The sequence below is a fragment of the Ictalurus furcatus genome, chromosome 12 (assembly GCF_023375685.1).
Source record: "Ictalurus furcatus strain D&B chromosome 12, Billie_1.0, whole genome shotgun sequence".
In the NCBI taxonomy this organism is placed as follows: domain Eukaryota; kingdom Metazoa; phylum Chordata; class Actinopteri; order Siluriformes; family Ictaluridae; genus Ictalurus; species Ictalurus furcatus.
Window position 1 is genome coordinate 15,203,334 of NC_071266.1, and position 20,656 is coordinate 15,223,989.

A 20,656-nucleotide genomic window follows, 5' to 3' on the forward strand; every position below is an offset into this window, starting at 1 on the left:
CTCCATTTGATCTTGGCCTTCAAGGAAATAATGAGGGCTGACAGTTTTATCGGGATAACACGGGTCCAGAACCATTGTCTGTAGTGTCTACCACTATGATACAGGGTATTGAAGCATGGGGATGCATAGAGGGGTGCATACTACCCTGTTCCATACACTCCTTAAAATATTCTTCCAATGCCTTGTATGGCATGTGGGGGTGTGGTTTAGCAGGAGACTGCAACTGGAGTGTTATTTGTGAATGTTTATTTAACATGCTGTTTTTCTCTCTCTCTTTCTCTTTTTCTCTCAGTGAGCAGGGCAGAGGCATGTGTGTATGTACAGTATGTGTGTTATGTGAGCTGAATTTCAGTTTCTGTTACATTTGATTTTGTTTTGCTTTTCTATACTGTATGGGGCATAGAAAAGAATAAAAGCTCACTAGTCATCTCACCTTGAGTCCACCAAGTTCTTGAGATGCATTGTGCCACACCTTGGTTTCAGAAAGTTGACGTGAGGTGCGAGGTGTGGTACTTGTTCAATCGCACAATCCCAAGGGCAATGTAAGGACAATTCAGCATTGTTGGTTAGTGAATGAAACAAAAGCGCATTACATTATTATTCAAAAAAGAATCTGGGTAGAAATCTGTTATTTTCTAATTATCTTTAAGTTTTATTTTGGTTTACTTTTCTGAAGTTATTCAGTACAACCTCATTAACACTAAGGACTAGGCATGCTATGAGCAATACCTTTAGTCTGAGCATTTCTCCATCATTCTTCCACAGATGTGGCTGTAGACACAATGTAATAGAAGTGTACCTGTGTGTGTGTGTGTGTGTGTGTGTGTGTGTGTGTGTGTGTGCGCACGTGTGCATGTAGTCAGGTGAAGTTCAGAACTGTGTATGCTTTATTAAATGCTTGATGGCCTTCTACACTACACAAGCTTATTTATTAACGGCGCTGCATATTGAACAGCAGTCGGAAGCTCAATTAAGGGAATAAATTTGCATTAAAGTAAAAAAAGTAGTGCATTTTCATTTTAAACGAATGCTTTATTTATTTTATGCATATAACGCTTGGGAGAAGAAATGCCTGGCTAATTATGCTTGGGAGAATCCAAGTCAGCAGAACCTAAAGCTGAATGGGGTAATGCTTGCTAGAAAAATGTGTGTAATGTGAGGTTATTGAAAATTTTGTGAATTTTAAGACATTTGAATATATATTATATATTATTTATTGGTTCTGAATTCCACTGATTGGAATCCAGGTATTACAAATTTCAGGTTTTTAAAATTCAAGCTGTCGAAAATTTAGATTGTAGAAATTCAGGTCATGGAATTCAGGAAAAATATTCGCAAAATCCAAAGCTAGTCTTACAGTATATTAACAGTGCTGCTACTCCAGTGCGTGTTTTAATGCATTACATATGGAAGTAAGGTTAATTACAACATATAGTTATATGTATGTATCTACATACCTGAATTCTATAATAGGTTCACTTGCATTAAAATAAACAAACTAAAAACAATGCCATACTGAATACTATAGTTGATTCAAAAGAATTCTGAAACTTAAACATAGTAGGAATTAACACATTAACATTAAAACACGTTAATATTAATATTAAATTTACAGTTTGGGTTGGAGTTTGTGGCACGTTTTGTAAAACCATTTATTTAGGGCAGTGGTAGCTTAGTGGTTAAGACATTGGACTACTGACTAGAAGGTTATGAGTTCATAACCCAGCACTATCAAGCTTCCAGTGCTGCGCGTATGAGCAAGACCCTTAACTCTCAACTGCTCAGGTTGTATAAATGTAAGTCACTCTGAATAAGGATGTCTGTCAAATGCTGTAAGTATTATTCTGTCCATGACCCACATTAATACAGGTAAATAAAAATTGAATCTGAAGCATTAAAAAAATGTTTATTGTAAAATGTCCATATTGAGTGCCCACTATAGCTTTCTTGTCTGACAGGAGTGGAACCCGATATGGTCTTCTGCCGTTGTAGACTATCTGCCTCAAGTTTTAGCATGTTGTGCATTGTGAGATGCTTTTCTATTCACCACAACTGTAAAGAATATACGCTCCTATACGATTGGCTGATTGGATATTTGCTTGAATGAGTGTACAGGTGTTCCTAATAAAGTGTATGAGTGTACTATATGTTCATGTGCATATTGTATTAATCAAATATGAATGTAAATTTGCATGTCTCTTCACTATTTAGACAGTGAATATGCTATGAACTATGAACTGGCTTGAATGAAGACTGAATCTTACCTGTGTAGTTAAACTTGATTCTAATTCTTGCTTGAGTGTTAAGAACACAGCTTAATTGGAGTACATTATTCTTGTTTAAACCACATTAAATTTGGTACAAAACTAATGGCGACCAGGTTCATTTTGGCTATTTTGCCTAATCTTTACTGTACTTTCTAAATTAACACAGTGACTGTCCCAGCATTGGTGTCTTTTTGGTGCCTCGAACTAGTCTGAGCCATCAGTATAGTCTGCATTCCTTCTGGAGAGAAAAAAAAGGAAGAAGAATACAACAGTCTATGCAGTTCACCTGATGTTGTTTTTTTTTATGCAACAGTCTTCAGAGATTTTACTTCAGATATTTTATTTCCAGTTGGTAAAATAAGTTAATTAGCCTTACGCAGATTTTAAATGACATTTATGAGTTGTGGCCAACTTTTCTACTACAGAATGTAAAGTTACCATATTTTAACTCAGAGATATGTTAAGAAAAGTGCTGGTTTATTTTACTTTCATGCAAATCAGTTCTGAGTCTACAGTAATTCTCTTCTAATGCATTTGTCAGCAGTATCTGTTCAGCATCTCATTTATTGACTAAACAAGTTCTCTAATGGAGGAAATGTGATTAGTTGCACATTTTGCCTACCTAGCATTATTGATGAATTGTGAAATGCTAACCTAATCTCATTCTGGTCTTAATTAAATAGACCACAGAGAGTGCCTGGCCCCCATGCTAAAAAATAAATAAATAAATAAATAATAGAAACCAAAAAAAGGGGGGTTCTCATCTCTACTGTGTAACATTAAATAAATCAATGAGGTTTTCCATTCTTTGACCCTAAAGCTCTTTTTCAGACAGGATTGTCTGTGCCATGCCTGTGATACATCCACATTACAGTTCCTTAGTCTCTCGTGGTTCTTTGGGATCCTAGAGATCAAGCCTCTGCCTGAGGTCACTATGCCAGGCATTCACAACACCATAGCTCTCTACGGTGGCTCTGTCACTCAGTACAAATATCTGGCCCTTGGCAAGACAATTCCAGCCTGGCAGTGATGTCCGATTGTACAGCTACTAAAAAATACAAGTTATTCTATTTGGGTTATGCCTTATAGCACAGAGTCTTATCATAAGCATAAGATGTATCGCTATTGTGCATACAACAAACACAAATAACTGTATGTACTTTTTTTTTTTAAAGTCTAGTGGTTATAGTCCATAATGCCCTACATCATAGTCTATAATGCCCTACATCATAGTCTATAATGCCCTACATCATAGTCTATAATGCCCTACATGCTGTGTCTCCTCTGAATAGCTGATTACTTTTATAAGATCAAGGCTTTTACTGGATAACGTCTGCTTATTCTATTTACTCCAGATATTTAGAAAAATGAATGATCCATCTTGTTCATGTTCATTTCACACTCTACTGTGTATTACCTGCTCCCTCTAGAATCAGGTGGCTGATGACATGTTATGGATGTCTCAGCAAAGTGGGCTTATAAAAGAAAAAGCCAAAGTGGAGACCAAATGTAGAGCAGGAGTTCTCTTTATGCAGCTTTGCACAATTGTATTGTAAATTGGACACCTTTAAATGTAAAATAAATCCCACTGACACTCTCTGTACAGATTTATTTTATGAAAATAATCCATCTATTCAAATATTAGACTCATTTATTTAAATGTTTACAACAATATGTTGCTATTTATTGCAGATATATAGTAGTCATTAAAAAGTAGTCATTATTCATAAGATACTAGTTTTTGAATGATTGTGGTTGGATTAAAAGCATTTAATTGACCAGTCAAACAAGCCATGGGTGGTGATAAATAACATAAAAGGATATATATAAATGACAAGTGAATTATATGGTGTAAGTCATTCAGGTCTCATCTGCTGCTCTTCCAAGGAATGCTCATCTTCAGTCAGTGTGTGAAGCCCAGCAGGAGGGTGACAGGGTGTCACAGCCTCAAGGCCATGCCATAGCTTCACACTGTTTTATGCTGCCATGTCTGGGTTTACATGTGTGTAAATGTTCTGTCTTCTGAAAGTGAGACAAGGTCCAGAAAAATACTCCCAAAGAACAGAAGGATGGCAGGAAGTGAGAGAATGTGTTTAGGGCTGCATCCAAATTATTTTTAGCTCCACCACCCGCTGAGAGTTCTATGACTCCAAACAGAATAAAAAAAGGCTGGATCAATCCAAGAGTGAGACCTGTGTTAAAAGCCTGAAATGACACTATCAGTGAACAGGACTTGAGGGCAAACCATGCAAGCTGCACTGAAAAACTGAAGGGAAAATTGAGAGAAAAAAAAACACTTCACCATTGTTCCTGGCTGCACAAAGCAAACTGTGAAAATGATGACCATCAGTCAGTATTTTGGTAGTTATGTACATCACAATCCGTAGGCCAGTCTTTAATCACAATCCTTAGACCAGGCTTTAATTTCAAAAATGAAAGTAACCACTGTATCCGTTTGATTCATGCTAGGTTTAAGATACATGTACAATTTGTCAAGATGAAAGTTTATTGTAAAAAAAAAAAATGTGTACAGAATACAGTTTTTGCATTCACATTTACAGTGCACTGTCACAGTGGCAGAATACAATCCGAACATAGAGCCCCACTGAGCTGGAACAATTCGGTTCCCTGGAGGTGAAACATGAAACTCCCAACTTGAGGGCTGGAGTAACTAGTAAACACTAGTCACCCAAGTAGTCAGTCAAATGCTGCCATTTTGTTGGATGGTAAACAATAATACTATTACACAATATTAACAATAAAAGTAACCATGAGGAGCACAGATCACTGGCAATAAATGGTAAATGGTCTGCACTTATATAACGCTTTTTTAACCTTAGTGGTTTTACAAAGCACTTTACACTGTTTTTCATTCACCCATTCACACACACACACCAGTGGCAGCAGAGTTTCCATTTAAGGCTAGCCTGCCATCGGGAGCAGTGTCTTGCCCAAGGACACTTGGGAGGCATGTGGAGTCACGTGGGCTGGGAATTGAACCGCTCAATGTGGACAACCTGCTCTACCACCTTAACCACAGCCGCCCAATAGAGTTATACATACACGCTCAGAGAAAGGATGTTTTTATTTCTAATCAGTAATTCATAATTATAATAATTCATAATCAATTTTTACAGCAAAAACATCTATACAATGGGTACAAGGTAAGCTCATCCACCAAGATAAAACCAAGGTCTGAAGAGTTTCTGATTTATTATTTATTTCCACAAGTAACTGCTTCATACAGCAGCTACTGTTCTGCATCACCAAAGTTTATTCCTGAATATTAATATATATTTGTTACAGAAGAGATCCCAGGTAAAAGATACAGCAATGGAATGAAAATAGAAAAATGGTAAATAAATAAATAAATAAATAAATAAATAAATAAATAAAAGTAGAATGGGATAGAACGATGTAAGAAGATAAAAACAAAGGCAGAGAACAAAAGCTCAAAACAGGAGGTGGACTAAGAGTGGAAAGATTGGGGATCATAAAATGAGGAAATAACATTTGAATACATTTGTCTCTATAGTAACCAACTGGTATTTTGGCTGTTAGGTGTGTGTGTGTGTGTGGGTGTGTGTGTGAGAGAGAGACAGCGTAAAGGAAGGAGGGCACACAGTGGAGAACCTGTTATTGCAGAGACAGTGGAAAAAGGAACTATAGACCTATAGAAGGAAAATGATGATGATGTCAACATCAGTGAAATTTAATCGGAAGAACGGTTCATTGACAAGCATATCCATTTCATAATCCATGGAAACAGCACTTTTCAAAATGACTGGATAAACCAAAAGATAGGGCATGGAAGTGGTTCCAAGATAAATGACAGTTTAATGAACCACTTTCCCTTATTGCTGTCATTTGGTTAAATAAAACTTGTAGTTATCTTTTCACAAATCTGCCTGGTTTGAAGGACTTTGCTGAAGTTAAATAACACATTTCCTTATGCTTTCAAGGTAGTCTCTTTCTCACTGTAAGTGATCACTGCCATTCACAGTCAACCTTTACAGCACTAATAACGGATCCAGAACCTCTACAAAAAGTTGGGTGAGGAGGTCTGGGGTGCAGATGGTGTTCCAGTTCATCCCAAGGGTGCTCTCTGCAGGACACTCGAGTTCTTCCTCTCTGACCTTGGCATAACAAGGTTCATGAGCTTAATGAAGCTCATTTTGTGCACTTTGTGTCATGTTGGCACAGGTTTTTGCCTCTTAGTTCCTGTTAGGAGGGAATTAGAGAGATTGTGATGCTACAGCACACAAAGACATTCTCTATAATTGTGTGGTTCTAACTTTGTGGCAACAGTTTAGGTAACGCCCACAGTTTAGGTAAGTGTCCACAAACTTTTGGCCATGCAGTATACATAAACATTCTTACTGAGTTATAGTTTCCCTTATCATTTGTGGCTCTATATGCATGCAGCAGACTTTTTCATCTTACCCTTCTTTTCCCACTTTTGCATTCCTTCTTTAACTGGACCTATAATATTCTACTGCAGCAGAGAATTACATGGGGTTCCATCTCTCAAACTCCACTAGATCATTAGAGGCTAGTTCCTTAGGTAGGAGTGAGAAAGGACTCTCAGCCCAGGATTTTATATTAATCACAAACTATGTATTCCCATAAGAGAGGCATAGCAACATTGCTGGGGCTGAAGCACACAAGTATTGGAATAGTGTGGCACTGTCACTATGAGGAATGGTAGAAGCCTGCTAAAGGATACATATCCACACACACACAGACCGGTACTAGGGCGCAACCCACACCAGGCTCACAATGCAGTATATAAAGCTAAAGATAATGCTAAATGGTTACAAATACTGATATGAATAGTATTTGCCCACACCTATTTGTGTTGATTTGTGTTGTATTGTTTTGCAATAGGGCATCTGAGGCTAGAGGCTTGCATTGGGACTGGAATCTACAGAAGGCAACAAAAAAGAAAGATTTTTTTTACTTATTTCTGTACAAATTTTCTGGCCAGAAATTCACAAAACAAATATGTTTTTATTTGCAGCCAGCTCCATAAGTACTTGGACAGTGACATGATTTTCGTAATTTTGCCTCTTTACTCCAGCACAATTTATTTGAAATGAAGCAATCAAGATGTGATTGAAGTGTACACTTTCAGCTTTAATTCCAGGGATTTACCAAAAATATTGCATTAACTGTTGAGCCCTCCATTTGTCAACCCCTTATAGAGTCCTTCCATTTTCACAGGCTCAAAGTAATTGGACAAGCCAACATAATCATAAATATTGGGACTGTTTTAAATACATGGATGCAAATCCTTTGCAGTCAGTGTCTGCCTGAAATGTGGAAACCATGGACATCATAAAATGCAGAGTTTCCTTCCTTGAGATGCTTTGCCAGGCCTTTATTGCAGCTGCCTTCAATTGCTGCTTGTTTGTGGGTCTTTTTGCCTTCAGTTTTGTTTTCAGTAAGTGAAAAGCAGACCAATTGGGTTGAGGTCATTGGACATTTAAAAACATTTAATTTCTTCTATTTGTACTGTGAAGCACCGTCCTATCGGTTTTGCAGCATTTGACTGAATCTGAACAGAAAGTATATCTCTATACACTTCAGAATTCATCCTGCTACTTCTATCAGCAGTCACATCATCAGTAAACACCAGTGACCCAGTTCCATTAGTAGCCATTCATGCCCATGCCATAACACTTCCTCCACTATGTTTGACAGATGACGTGGTATGCTTTGGAACGAGCCCTTCCTTTCCTTCTTTATACTCTTCTCTTCCCATCATTCCAGTACAAGTTAATCGTGCATCAGAACTGGTCAGGCTTTCTTTTTTTAAAGGCTTTTTTAGCAAGTCTAATTCGGCCATTCTGTTCTTGAGTGTTACCAGTGATTTGCACCTTGAGCTAAACCATCTGTATTTACAGCATGAAGGTGTCTCTTGAGTGTAGACTGATACACCTACCTCCTCCAGAGGGTTCCTGACTTGGCTAGATGTTGTGAAGGGGTTTTTCTTCAACAAGTTAATAATTCTGCGATCATCACTTTAGTTGTCTTCTGGGGCAATCCATGTGTTGCTGAGTTCACCAGTGCATTCCTTCTTTTTAAGAATGTACCAAATTGTTGATTTGGCCACTCCTCAAGTTTCTGCTATCTCTATGATAGGTCTGGGGTTTTTTCTGATGACACACAGTTGTATGTTTTAGCAAAGCCAAAGCTGAGGAATGTGTAAAGGACATTAGATACTGGATACTTATTAACTTCCTCTTACTTAATTCTGACAAGACAGAAGTACTTGTACTAGGACCACATGCAGCTAGAAGTAAGCTTTCTGATCACATAGTAACTCTGGATGGACTTTCTGTTTCATCATGTGCAACAGTAAAAGACCTTGGAGTGATTATTTACCCCAGTCTATCATTTGATGCTCATGAAGATAATATTACTAGGACAGCCTTCTTTCACCTCAGAATTATTGCTAAGATAAGAAATATAATGTCACTACACGATGCAGAAACATTAGTTCATGCTTTTGTCACCTCTAGGTTGGATTATTGTCTTACTGTCAGGATGTTCCAGTAGGAGCATAAACAAACTAGAATTAGTCCAGAATACAGCTGCAAGAGTCCTAACTAGAACCAGAAGATATGACCACGTCACCCCTATCTTATCCACACTGCACTGGCTCCCAGTAAAATTTCGCATTGATTATAAAATACTACTATTGACCTATAAAGCACTGAATGGTCTCGTGACACAGTACCTGAGTGAACTTTTGGACTTTTATGATCTGCCACGCCTACTTCAATCAAAAGGTGCAGACTATTTGTTCGTACCTCAAATAGCGAAGGCTACAGCAAGAGCATTCTCTTAAAAAGCCCCACAGTTATGGAACAGCCTTACATGTTCGGGACTAATGGATTAATGTTCGGGACTCAGACACAGTCTCAGTGTTTAAGTACAGGCTGAAAGCATATTTGTTTAGTCAAGCTTTTTGGGAATACTTTTTTCTTAGGTAAAGGAGAAGATCTATAGAGCTCACATGAATAGAGTGTTGTGGTGAACTAGGATGTTTGGATGCTGTCACAAAACTCCCCCCACCCCACCCCCCGCACACATTCATGCGTTCACCCAGGTTTGTTGATGGTGGAGTGGCTGGCCGCCTTATGTCCCAGGGCGCCCTCATGTCTGTGTTACCTTCTGGCTCTCCCTTTTAGTTATGCTGTCATAGCTAGTCTTGCCAGAGTCCCTGCTTGCACTCACGCAAAGTACATTGTCCTTAACCATTACAGGGCAATAAGCATACCTATTAAATCTCTCCCTCTCTTTTCCTCTGTCTCCCTCTCTTTTTCTGTCAAGCTACACATGATACTCCTGAGATGCCAGTGATCCTGGCCCCTTCTGCTCTCCGGGCCTCTCTGATCCATCCAGATGCCCTACTTCTGGTTGGAGTTCTCATCAATTGGAAATTACATGCTGCTGCTGAGAATGGCCCCACAAGGTGCAGTCTAAAGATTACTGAGATTGCTGAGGATGATACCACTTAAAAACCATAAGATGGCTTTGGACAATTCATATGAAGAGTTATGCTATGATGGCTAGGACTACAATTGCCACAAACAGTTTTTCCCTCAAGTCTCTATCAGTGAGCAGTGGATATTCCTTAATGGCAGTGGCCTCTTTCAGCAGGATAATGCACCCTGACACACTGCAAAAAATGTTCAGGAATGGTGTGAGGAACATGACAAAGAGTTCAAGGTGTTGACTTGGCCTCCAAATTCCCCAGATCTCAGTCCGATCAAGCATCTGTAGGAGGTGCTGGAGAAACAAGTCTGATCTATGGAGGCCCCACCTCGCAACTTACAGGATTTAAAGGTACTGCTGCAAAAGTGTTGGTGTCAGATACCACAGAACACCTTCAGAGGTCTTGTGTAGTCCATGCCTCGATGAGTCAGAGTTGTTTTGGTGGCACAAGGGGGACCTGCACAATATTAAGGAGGTGGTTTTAATGATTCGGCTGATTGGTTTATGTGTGCATATACGCCTAGTCATAGTCTGCAGTATGTAGGTCCCATGCACAAAGCTGACTTTTGACACAAGGCCGAGTTTGTCAAAAACAATTTGCCTGAGAACAGATTTTAATGTCTATCAAATCGAAATGATACAGTCCTATGTTTTCGGTGTTTATAGCCAGTGGATTCCTTTTTTTTTTTTTAACTTATTTTTATTCCATTTTATGAAGTGCAGTCATACAGTACAATTAGTAGTTCGGCGAGATAGCACAGGTATAAATGTCTTACAGGGCAGTCCATGGTTTCCAATATCCTCTCAATGTCCACACATATTTCCCCCTCATGGGACAAAATGGTAAGTAAGGGGTTACAACCACCAATACAGTAAATAGATAAAAATAAATAAATAAATAAATAAATCAAAAAAGACAAAAACAAAGGCACAGTAATAATTAATAAATAATAGTAATGCGTGAATAACATCAAGATTACAGCCAGTGGATTCAAGTAATCAGATTCTTTGAAATGCTGGCTGCAGACTTATGTGCTGCCTCCTAAAATGCTCACTATCATCCAGGGGAATAGCACAAAGCCATTTCTTTCTCATTTACATTACAGTTATGGCATTTGGTAGATGCCCTTATCCAGAGTGACTTACATTTATCTTATTTATTATTATTTTTAAGGGCCTTGTCCAAGGGCTCAACAGTGGTAGCTTGGCAGTACTGGGGCTTGAACTCCTGACCTTCTGATCAGTAACCCAGAGCCTTTCAACCACTGAGCCACCACTGCCCCCAGCTTCTCTTAAGCTGATTGATCAAAAATGACTGAAAGCTCATTTGGATGTTTGCTTGAATTATTTGTGCATTTAGGGGTGCTGAAATGAGTGTAAGCTGAATTGTCTGTCATTGTTCACTGTCTCACCAAAAGTTTTGAAATGCTACTTTGCAAAGACTCACTCCTAGCCAGTTATAGCTAGCCTTTTGATTCTGTGCATGCATTTTCGGTTTTTGGCATTCATGCTCTCGTGTTTGCCTAATTAAATGATTTCTTATCCTGTTTTTGGAATCACCACCTCCCTGACAGCTCTCTACTGATTTACTTATTTATTTTAGCCTATTGTGGTTCAATTTTGGCACATTCCCCAAGGTTATGAGCATCCTTCTGATGGACTCACAATTTCAAATAATGTTCTTGAGATCATACTTGCAACCCTTCTTTCTCCAAACATGACAAGCTAAATTAATGCCAAGGGGTTCTATTTTTATTTCATCTGTATATTGCAAAGACAGAGAGACAAATATGAAGAAGTGGTGTATTTATCAGGAAAAAAGACACCTGGGCTTTCTGCTGCAGGTGCAACACTAATAAATATTGAGTGCTACAGCATAGACAATAGCTGTCGGCCATAATTGCAGCCATCTTCCCTCAGTAATTGGGCAGATAATGAAGACACAGAGGAGCCACCAGAAACCATCTGTGCAGGTATAAGAGGGAGAACATCAACTAGAGAGCGTGAGAGAGAGCAATACAGACAAGTAGAGGTAGAGATTGGTCTGTTCTAAAGGGAAATATTTATTGGTGCTAGGGTTAGGCTGTGTGTGAAAATGCAGAAAGTGGTATTTCTGTAAGACAGAGCAAAAAAAAAATTGACAAAGCCTTCCCCAGTGGACATGGCATCCCATATGAACACGTATCTGCACTCCCTCTCCCGGGTGTTAAAGGATTGAGGTCCTCCCTCTCCCTGTCAACATGATAATTCAATTTAGAGGGCAACACAGGGCATGAGGCATTGAGAAAAAATAGAGACTAAGGGAAAAGGAGGAAAGAACATAGCTGAAGGAGTGAAAAATGCTAGCATTTTTATTCCTGTGTGTCTCCATATGCAGGTGTATACTCACTTCATATTCTCTATCCACCACTTTTCCCTTATATTGCCCTGTGTTTATAAGGACAAGGCAAAGAGAGGTAGAGAAATGGACAGGAAAAATAGAAGGATTGGAGATTATATGGGAGACTCTATTTCCTTGAAATCGTGAGGATCCCTCTGGGAAAAGAGAGGTGTAGAAGGAAAGAGAGAAAGAGAAAGAGAGAGAAAGAGGCATAGGATATTCCTATGCCTATTCATGCAGATGCAGTCTGACTGACACAGATAATGCAAGCTTCTTTAAAACACTTGGGTGCTATAGGAGTGATCAAGGACACTTCCTATATAATTTGATATAACTGCCTACCATCTAGAAAGGTCTTCTTTTCATTCAACAATATTAGAGTGACACTTATATACTTAAATGTTCCTATAAGTGCCAGATTTTTCTTTTTTCCTGAGTGATGGTTATATAGGACCCACAGACCTCAAAAAGCTTTGACAAAAGACAAAAGTGGGTTCAGTGTTTTAATTTGAAGCTGGTGAAGGTGCTTTTCTGTAGGACACAAAAGAGGAGGAAGAAAAAATTTGTGTGCGTGTGTGTGTGCGCGAGTGAGTGAGTGAGTGAGAGAGAGGGGGGGGGGATGGGGACCATTTGGTTGGGGATGGTGATGCATTTAGAGATTGGATAAAAAGATTTTAAATAAAAAAAAAGAGAGAGATAAATTACTTGGAAGGTCAGGGGAACGGGATGACATGAGAAGGGGAGGGAGAGAGAGAGCTTTTCTATGAAACATACTGAAGATGGAAGGATAGGACCATTCTTTTCAGTCAAAAACCTGATCAATGAGAAGACCGAGATGTGACCAAATGGGGTAGAGCTATTGATTAAAAGCATCTCACTTCCCGTTGGCTTGCTTCTTTGGTAGCTTGTATGTTTGTTAGCTCGTTTGCTAACTTGCTTACTTGTTTGTGCTAGTGTTTACTATTTGTCAAGGCTTAATGTTAATGGTACTTTTTGTAGTTGCTCCAACAGTTTGTTAGTTGTTTGTTGTGTGCCATTTAGATAAGGGAGGAACCCTTTTTGGTAGTCATGGTGGCTACTTTAATACAGCCTAGTGTAGTCCTGTTTTGTTCATTTCTTTAGTACCATCCATGTTCTCTCTCATCCTGTGTTGGATGAAAATTATGACAAAATAAAACACAAGGAAGACAACTGTGGGAAAATAAGGGTTTATTAAGGAAAAAGGGTACACAGGTTAAGATCATAAATTACTAACACTCACTAACTTTGTAACACACACACTAGATATGTAAACACCCTAGACAGATGAGGTAAAGATGATTAAAAGAAATAAACAGAGTTTATACACTTACCAATAGAAAGAAAAAGCATAGGAAGATTAAAAAGATGATTAAGGTCCACACATACTAACAGTCAAATCAATAATGCCCTAAAAGGCTGAAGTCAGAAATGAGGGAATCGAAAATAAGAAAAGCAAACATAATGGGCCTCGAAAATAAGAAAAATCTAAACATAATGGGCCTCAGAAAATACCTAAAAACACACACAATAGGATTGGAAAAGAGTGAGCTAGGGGCATACACAAGGGATAGCAAACTGTATAAAAGAGAAGCCCCAACTAAGGGGAGATGAGATCACTTTGGGACATCTCACATGGGATCTCGTGGTGGTTGGTAATAACCTTGGACCCTTGCTTCTCTCACCTGCTGTGTTCTTGTTTATTTCTTCATCCACAAACTGGTCTAGCTGATGGAAGTATTGACTTTAAGTGATAGTAGCTAATATTAGTCGTTTTTCAGACCACCACCTGTAGGTGAGAACAGCTTCTATGTTGCCCAGATTTAGAGGTTGTCCAAGTGTATTTATTGTCTTCTTGTTTTGTGTAATTGTAATAATATCTTCAAAAAATACTTCCAACTTCCTGTCCATCTTCTAACCACCACCATCCACCATCACCACTACCATCCATCCAACGCACAATCTCATTCGTTGCTAAGTCCAGCATCACTGTCTGACAGTTTGATGTAACCGCAATATGTCAAACTGAAATGTATGCTTTGGGTTGTAAATCCGCTGAAAAAACCATGGAATGCCACTTGAGATCGATATTAAATACATAAATATTAATGAATTAATTAATTACACAGAGGACATTGGAACAGATGTTCTTTACAGAAGAATACACTGAATTAACAAAACCATTGGCATTATTTTATTAATTCAACAAAACACAAATTAGCAAGTTAAAAGCATGATAGAATTATCCTGTGCATACATTACTAGTTCATGACCTCCATTTAGTATCTTGTAGCTATATTAAGAGGCGCTCATGAGTAACTGTCAGAGCATGAAATAAAAATAATAATAAAATGCAAATTAATAGTATGTGCTTGATCAAGTGCTATTTTATAAGCTGCTGAACAATGAGGGTGGAAGCCATATTGTTAAATTAAACCAAAATTGCAGTTAATTCTGTGATCGTTACAATTATATATTGGAAATATATACAGTAGGCTCATGTTAGATGAATTTTTCCATTTTAGTCAAGAAAAATCTGGCAACCACAGCAGCATCAACTACACCCAACTTATTTGAATAATCTGAATGAGGAGCCCAGAAAATGTATTACCCATCTCTGAACATGCTTAACTTTCCCTGCATATATATTGGTGCAGCTTCGGACTGAATACCGCTCCTAGTAATTACAAGGAAAAATAATGATGAACAAAGTATATATTGATTTCTATTTACAAGTCTGCCAGACATTTTAAAGTATAATAATGTTTTTAAAAGAAACACTAAGATATGTGCTGAGATTGCTGCAGATTGGAGACAAACAGCACACAGAGAAAGCAAGAGAGCACAAACACAGAGGTCATGGAGGAGACCTGGACAGACAGAATGAGCTGGAACAACAGAAAGAGGAGGGCAACCTTTTTTGCCCTGGTCTGCAGTCATGTGTATCCATTCTCTCTCTTTTTTTCTTTTCCTCTTTGCCAATCCTTTTTCTTCCCCTTCATTCTGCATCTGTCACTCCCTCCATCTCCTTTCCATTTCTCTACTTCATTCCATCCTTCACTCCACTAGCTCAAGGCACTGCTGTCCATTCTCTCCCACTTTGTGATGGAGACACAGCCTATAGAGGCAGCAACAAAGGAAAATTCTCTCTCTTTCCCTTTCCATATTTTGCTATTTATTATTCTACAACCCTGTGATTTCTGTAGTGGGAGTTATTATGATTTTGAATAGACCAGACTGAGGCACTCACTGGACACTATAACGTATTTAAATGTCAGTGAACAATGTAGTGACACCTCAGACCTTAAATTAGTATACAAAAAAAACTAGTGAAAAACAAGGCCATCTATAAAGCCCAGCGGTACCATCAATTTACCCAAAAAAGAAAATCTCTGTCCATTTTCCGTACCACTCATCCTACACAGGGTCATGGGGGAGCCTGGAGCCTACCCCAGGGGACTCAGGGCACAAAGCAGGGGACACCCTGGACAACTGCCAACTATTCCAGGGCACAATTGCACACTCATTCACACTCTGGACAATTTAGAGATGCCAATCAGCCTACAACACATGTCTTTGGACTAGGGGAGGAAACCGGGGTACCCGGAGGAAACCACCAAAGCACAGGGAGAACATGCCAGCTTTGCGCACACAGGGCAGAGGTGGGAATCGAGCCCCCAACCCTGGAGGTGCGAGGCAAGCATGCTAACCAATAAGCCACTGTACATACCACCCTAAGATGGTATAGGTATCTCTGTCTAATTATATATTTTGATATTGTTCAGTATACACCTGTCATTTCAAAGTGTACTCAAATCAATGGGGAGGATGCAGTTTTGCCAGGTCAAGCAGGTATTAACTTTTTGCTAACACATTACACTTAAAGCTAATTTTAAGATATTAGCAGATTACAGCAACACTGTTACAGTAAGTTTTGATATGATTGTGTGGCTTTTAATACTTGCAAAAATGATAAGATCTGCATTTTACTCTGATCTCTACCTTTAGTGAGGCAAAAAGAGAGTCTAAATGAACTGCTGATCATTAAAATGATGTATACAATTGCATACATATATGTATGATTTCATGTTTTTTAGTGATTTCTTGCTGATTTTTATATATACACTCACCATCCAGTTTATTAGGGACATCTGTACATGTGCTCATTCAATTTTACCAATCTGCTAAATGAATAGGGCAGACACATCGCTCTACTTATAATTCTTTAAAAAAAACAACAGCGTTTCCATTTTGACCAATGAAAATATTCCATACTCTCACACACAACAATTACAGATCCTGAGACTACTAAAGAAAACCTACCCATGCAATGACTTTTTTTTTTTTAATAAATAAATCAATTGCACATAGACTATTATATGCAGAAACTTCAGGTTAATCTGCAACTGTTCCCAAATAAGCTTAGATTAGCCACCCTGGCTCGTGTCCTGGGTGTAAACATACTAGCATGTTTCAAAAAGCAGTCTGTACAGGATTTCGTAGTTACGAAATGTTCAACCTTGCAGTGGCCCCCCCCCCCAAAATTTGCGATGCAACTTGCAGAGCACTTTTGTTTGTGGAAAACTACTAGAATTGGCTGAATGCATGTTGTGATGATGCCACATGACGTGTCTTGCCCCAAATCTGTGGAAAATCTGCAGTAATTTTGCAAAATTTCAAGCTCTTCCGAATATTACAGAGTTTGTTTGATTTTGTGTTCATTTCTGCAGTCACAAAATCTCGAAAATCCTGGAGGGACTGAAAAAGCATTTAATGTCTCAAGGCTCTAATGAAACATTTTTGAGTCTCTGGTCCCTGCAATACTCTTTCTAAGGTCACAATGGCTAAAATATTTTTGCTTTACTAACAGTGTCAAGTGCCATTTCAAATCTAGCAAAAAGCATTGCTTATGGATTATTCAGTAATAATAGTAAGAGTAAGAGTAGGTTGCTACCAGCAGGCACTAAAAAAGATTAAAGCAAATTAAAGCAGATACTAGCAATTGTCCTTGCTGCCAATTTATTTGATGTGGCTATTTACAGGTCTTGAATCAGTGGACAGCGCATTCAACTTTGAAAATGTTTCTTTTATTAGTCCCAGGTCAGTAGAACTGCCACTTATCACTGATTAAGCCAACCGACACTCCAAAGTCAGAGACTGCAGCTTGTATCTTTGACATACAGTAAAGAGCTGTTACAATGCTTTGTTTGCAACTTCTAGACCACACATTCACACTTCACTGCCTTTGCTCTCTAACAGCATTTCATTTAATTACACACAAAGTTTTATTCCTAGCTTGTCAAATTTGCTTGCTCCTTTGAGGTCAGTTAGAAAAATTGTTTTGCAGTTCTTGCATATGGTGCCGCATTTCCAACGTTCCAACAGAGAGAAATGCAGCTGTTGCCTAACATTTGATAAAACACATGGCATATGCAGACTGGCAAAGTAGCGTTCTCTTTTCCCTACACATTCCTCTGCTGTGTTCTGAAAGGCCATTTATAGGTGAATTTAATCAAACCTGGCTTATTATAATTTATACATTTAGAATATTATTACCTGACTTTAAAAGCCCTAATGTCACATTCATATGTAGATTCTTTGTCCACTTCAGGGTCCATTCAGTCAGTTTTATTAATGCTATTTAAGGCTGCTTTCACAATTACTTTATTTGCTAAAATCTGCACCAGAGGTTGAAGGGTTTTTTGTTTGTTTTTTTAACATACTGTAGATATTTTTAATATTTAACATTTGGTTCAGATGGTTTCACACTGCAAAGATATTTAAGTACACCAATTTGGTTGCACATAAGGCTATTCTTTGATTGGTCAGGAGTTTGTTTTGTGTGCTTTGATGGATGTTGTAAGACATGATTATTAGAAAAAAAAATAATTCAATATTTAGTAAATAAAAAAAATAATGTTGTCAGTGTAATAAAAATAAGCAATTTGAACTCGCTTGTATAATTCATATATAACAGTGCAATAATTTGCATGGATTATTGCACTGTTATATATGAATTATACAAGCGAGTTCAAATTGCTTATTTTTATTACACTGACAACATTTAGCAGACGCCCTTATCCAAAGTGAGTTTTAGAGGTGCTATGGATCCTCATACTAGTTCATTAGGTCAGGGACGAATTCCATTGAGAAAATGTTGTTGAAAATTTTATTGCCATTAATTAAAGAATATGAAAAATAAATTTAAAAAAACGAGCCAACACAAACCCATAAATGAAGACAAATAAAACTAATCATTCAAATATGATAAAAGAAATGGTGCTGTATAAACAAAGGATGGGCCAATCTGTCTGTGCAGAGCCATAAGCCATAGACAAATGTGTCAGTTGATAAGCACACACTTATTATTAATGTTATATTATTCAATATTTTTATTGCCATAGATGTAAGTCAAAATAACTTCCACTTCTCTCTTTCAGGCTTTACCCTGATTATTCATTACGGAGTGTTGTGGGCATCACTACATGCAAATAAGCGCTTTGCACTTACGAGTGAGAGAGAAGCCAGCAGTCACTTGAAAATAGTTGTAGGATGACCTGAAAGCAGCAAAAATAACAGTTACTCAGACAACAATAAGCAATGAACTGCACCACATTATCTCCATTCCCACACCTCATGCAAAACTCTCCTGCAAAAAAAAAACAGACGCACAGATTTTCATCTAAAACAAATCAGAACTCTTTTGGAACAATATGCTCTAGTCAGAAGAGACAAAAATAGAAATCTTTGGCAATCATTCAGCTCATTATGTTTGGAGAAAGGGTGGCACATATGATTCTAAAAACATCATACCCACAGTAAAATATGGAGGTGGGAGCATCATGATATTGGGCTGCTTCGCTGCAAACAGTACTGGGGCATTACACATGATCAAAGGAAATATGAATGGAGTGATGTACTGGGACACATTATTGGCCAATCTGGGGAGAATATGAATGTTTCAACAAGATAAGAATCCAAATTATATACAAAATTGCCCTCACTGTATGTATTTTACGTTGTAAAGGTTGCACAGAAAGAAGCAGAATATCATCAGTGCTTCTGAGGATGAAGGTGGTGAAATCACTTTATATTCAAAATAGTTGATGATATAATAGTTGTTGACAAAACAGAACATTCATTCCATGAGCTTCCAAAGTGCAGATGAGCTCTCAAAGAAATCATCAGCTAGTCTTCTCTTGTTTTCTCCAATGTACAGCTGATGAGTAGAGATGGGTGACAAAAACTGACCCTTTATGGCTTTTCACTGGCTGTGTTGATAAATGTTCAAGGGAATATTTGATTTGATTCACTTCTGACAAGCAGGTCTTAAAGGTGGTTCCTTAAAACAAGAGTTCTCAAACTTTTTGCAGCCAGGGACATCGTCTAGAGTAAAAGAATAACCCATAACCCTTTATGTTCATAGCACAGCTTTAATTTTAAGGGGAAAAAAAGACATGGTAAATATATACCATCCTATTAATTTTATTCAGGCCATTACAGATTTTTATTCCTAAACTTTCCAACCCTCAATGATGTATCTAAAATGCTGTATTAGGGGTGCAACACAATGCACTGTATCTGTATTTGTTTAGTGTATAAATTTTTATTTATATGTGAACCCTACCAGACACTGATAAACAGTGAAAACAAAATCAATTGGTGTTGAAGCCATGGTGAACTTGCAACAGCAGCAAATCATTGACTTACAACAACAAAATCAGCACATCAATGAAATGCTCCAAAACATGGCTCAAAGAATGACAGCTAAGTATATCCACCAACGTGTGAGCGCTAGCAAGTGAGCCAAACCCTTATTGCTTCCCATGACTCCAAAATATCTATACCTGAAACATTTGAACACAAAAACAGGGATTGCAGAGGACTTCTGCTACAGTGTTCCCTATACATTGCACCCAATCCATCCAGGTTCAGCACCAATGCATCTAAAATGTATTTCATTATCTCCCTGCTTACATGGAGGGCACAGGAGTAGGCTACTGCTATCTGGAAAGCACAAGGGGAGGAGACACAGTCCTATGAGCAGCTTACATATTTGTTAAGGAGGTGTTTTTTTTTTTATCACCCATCTGAGAGTAATGCATTTGGAGAGGAGCGCTTCAAAATCCACCAAAGTAACAAACTGGCTGTTGAGTATGCCCTCGCCTTTCACACACTGACTGTACAGGCCCTCATTCCAGCTTATTTGAGAGGACTGCGGGATGACATTCTAAGAGAATTGGTCTGCAGAGACCAATCGCTTACCCTAAACCAACTGATTTCCCTCTAAATCAGGCTGGACAACCTTCTGTGTGAAAGGAAATCACACTACTCAAAATCTGGAAAACTGGCTCTTGAGGAGTGAAGGAATTGGTTGGAAGGGGCACTTCGTCCCTTTGTTGTGTACATGGATCATCAGAACCTGGAATACATGGAGTTCACAATATCCTACAGACCTCTAAATAAGAATGGCGATGCGCTGTCCACA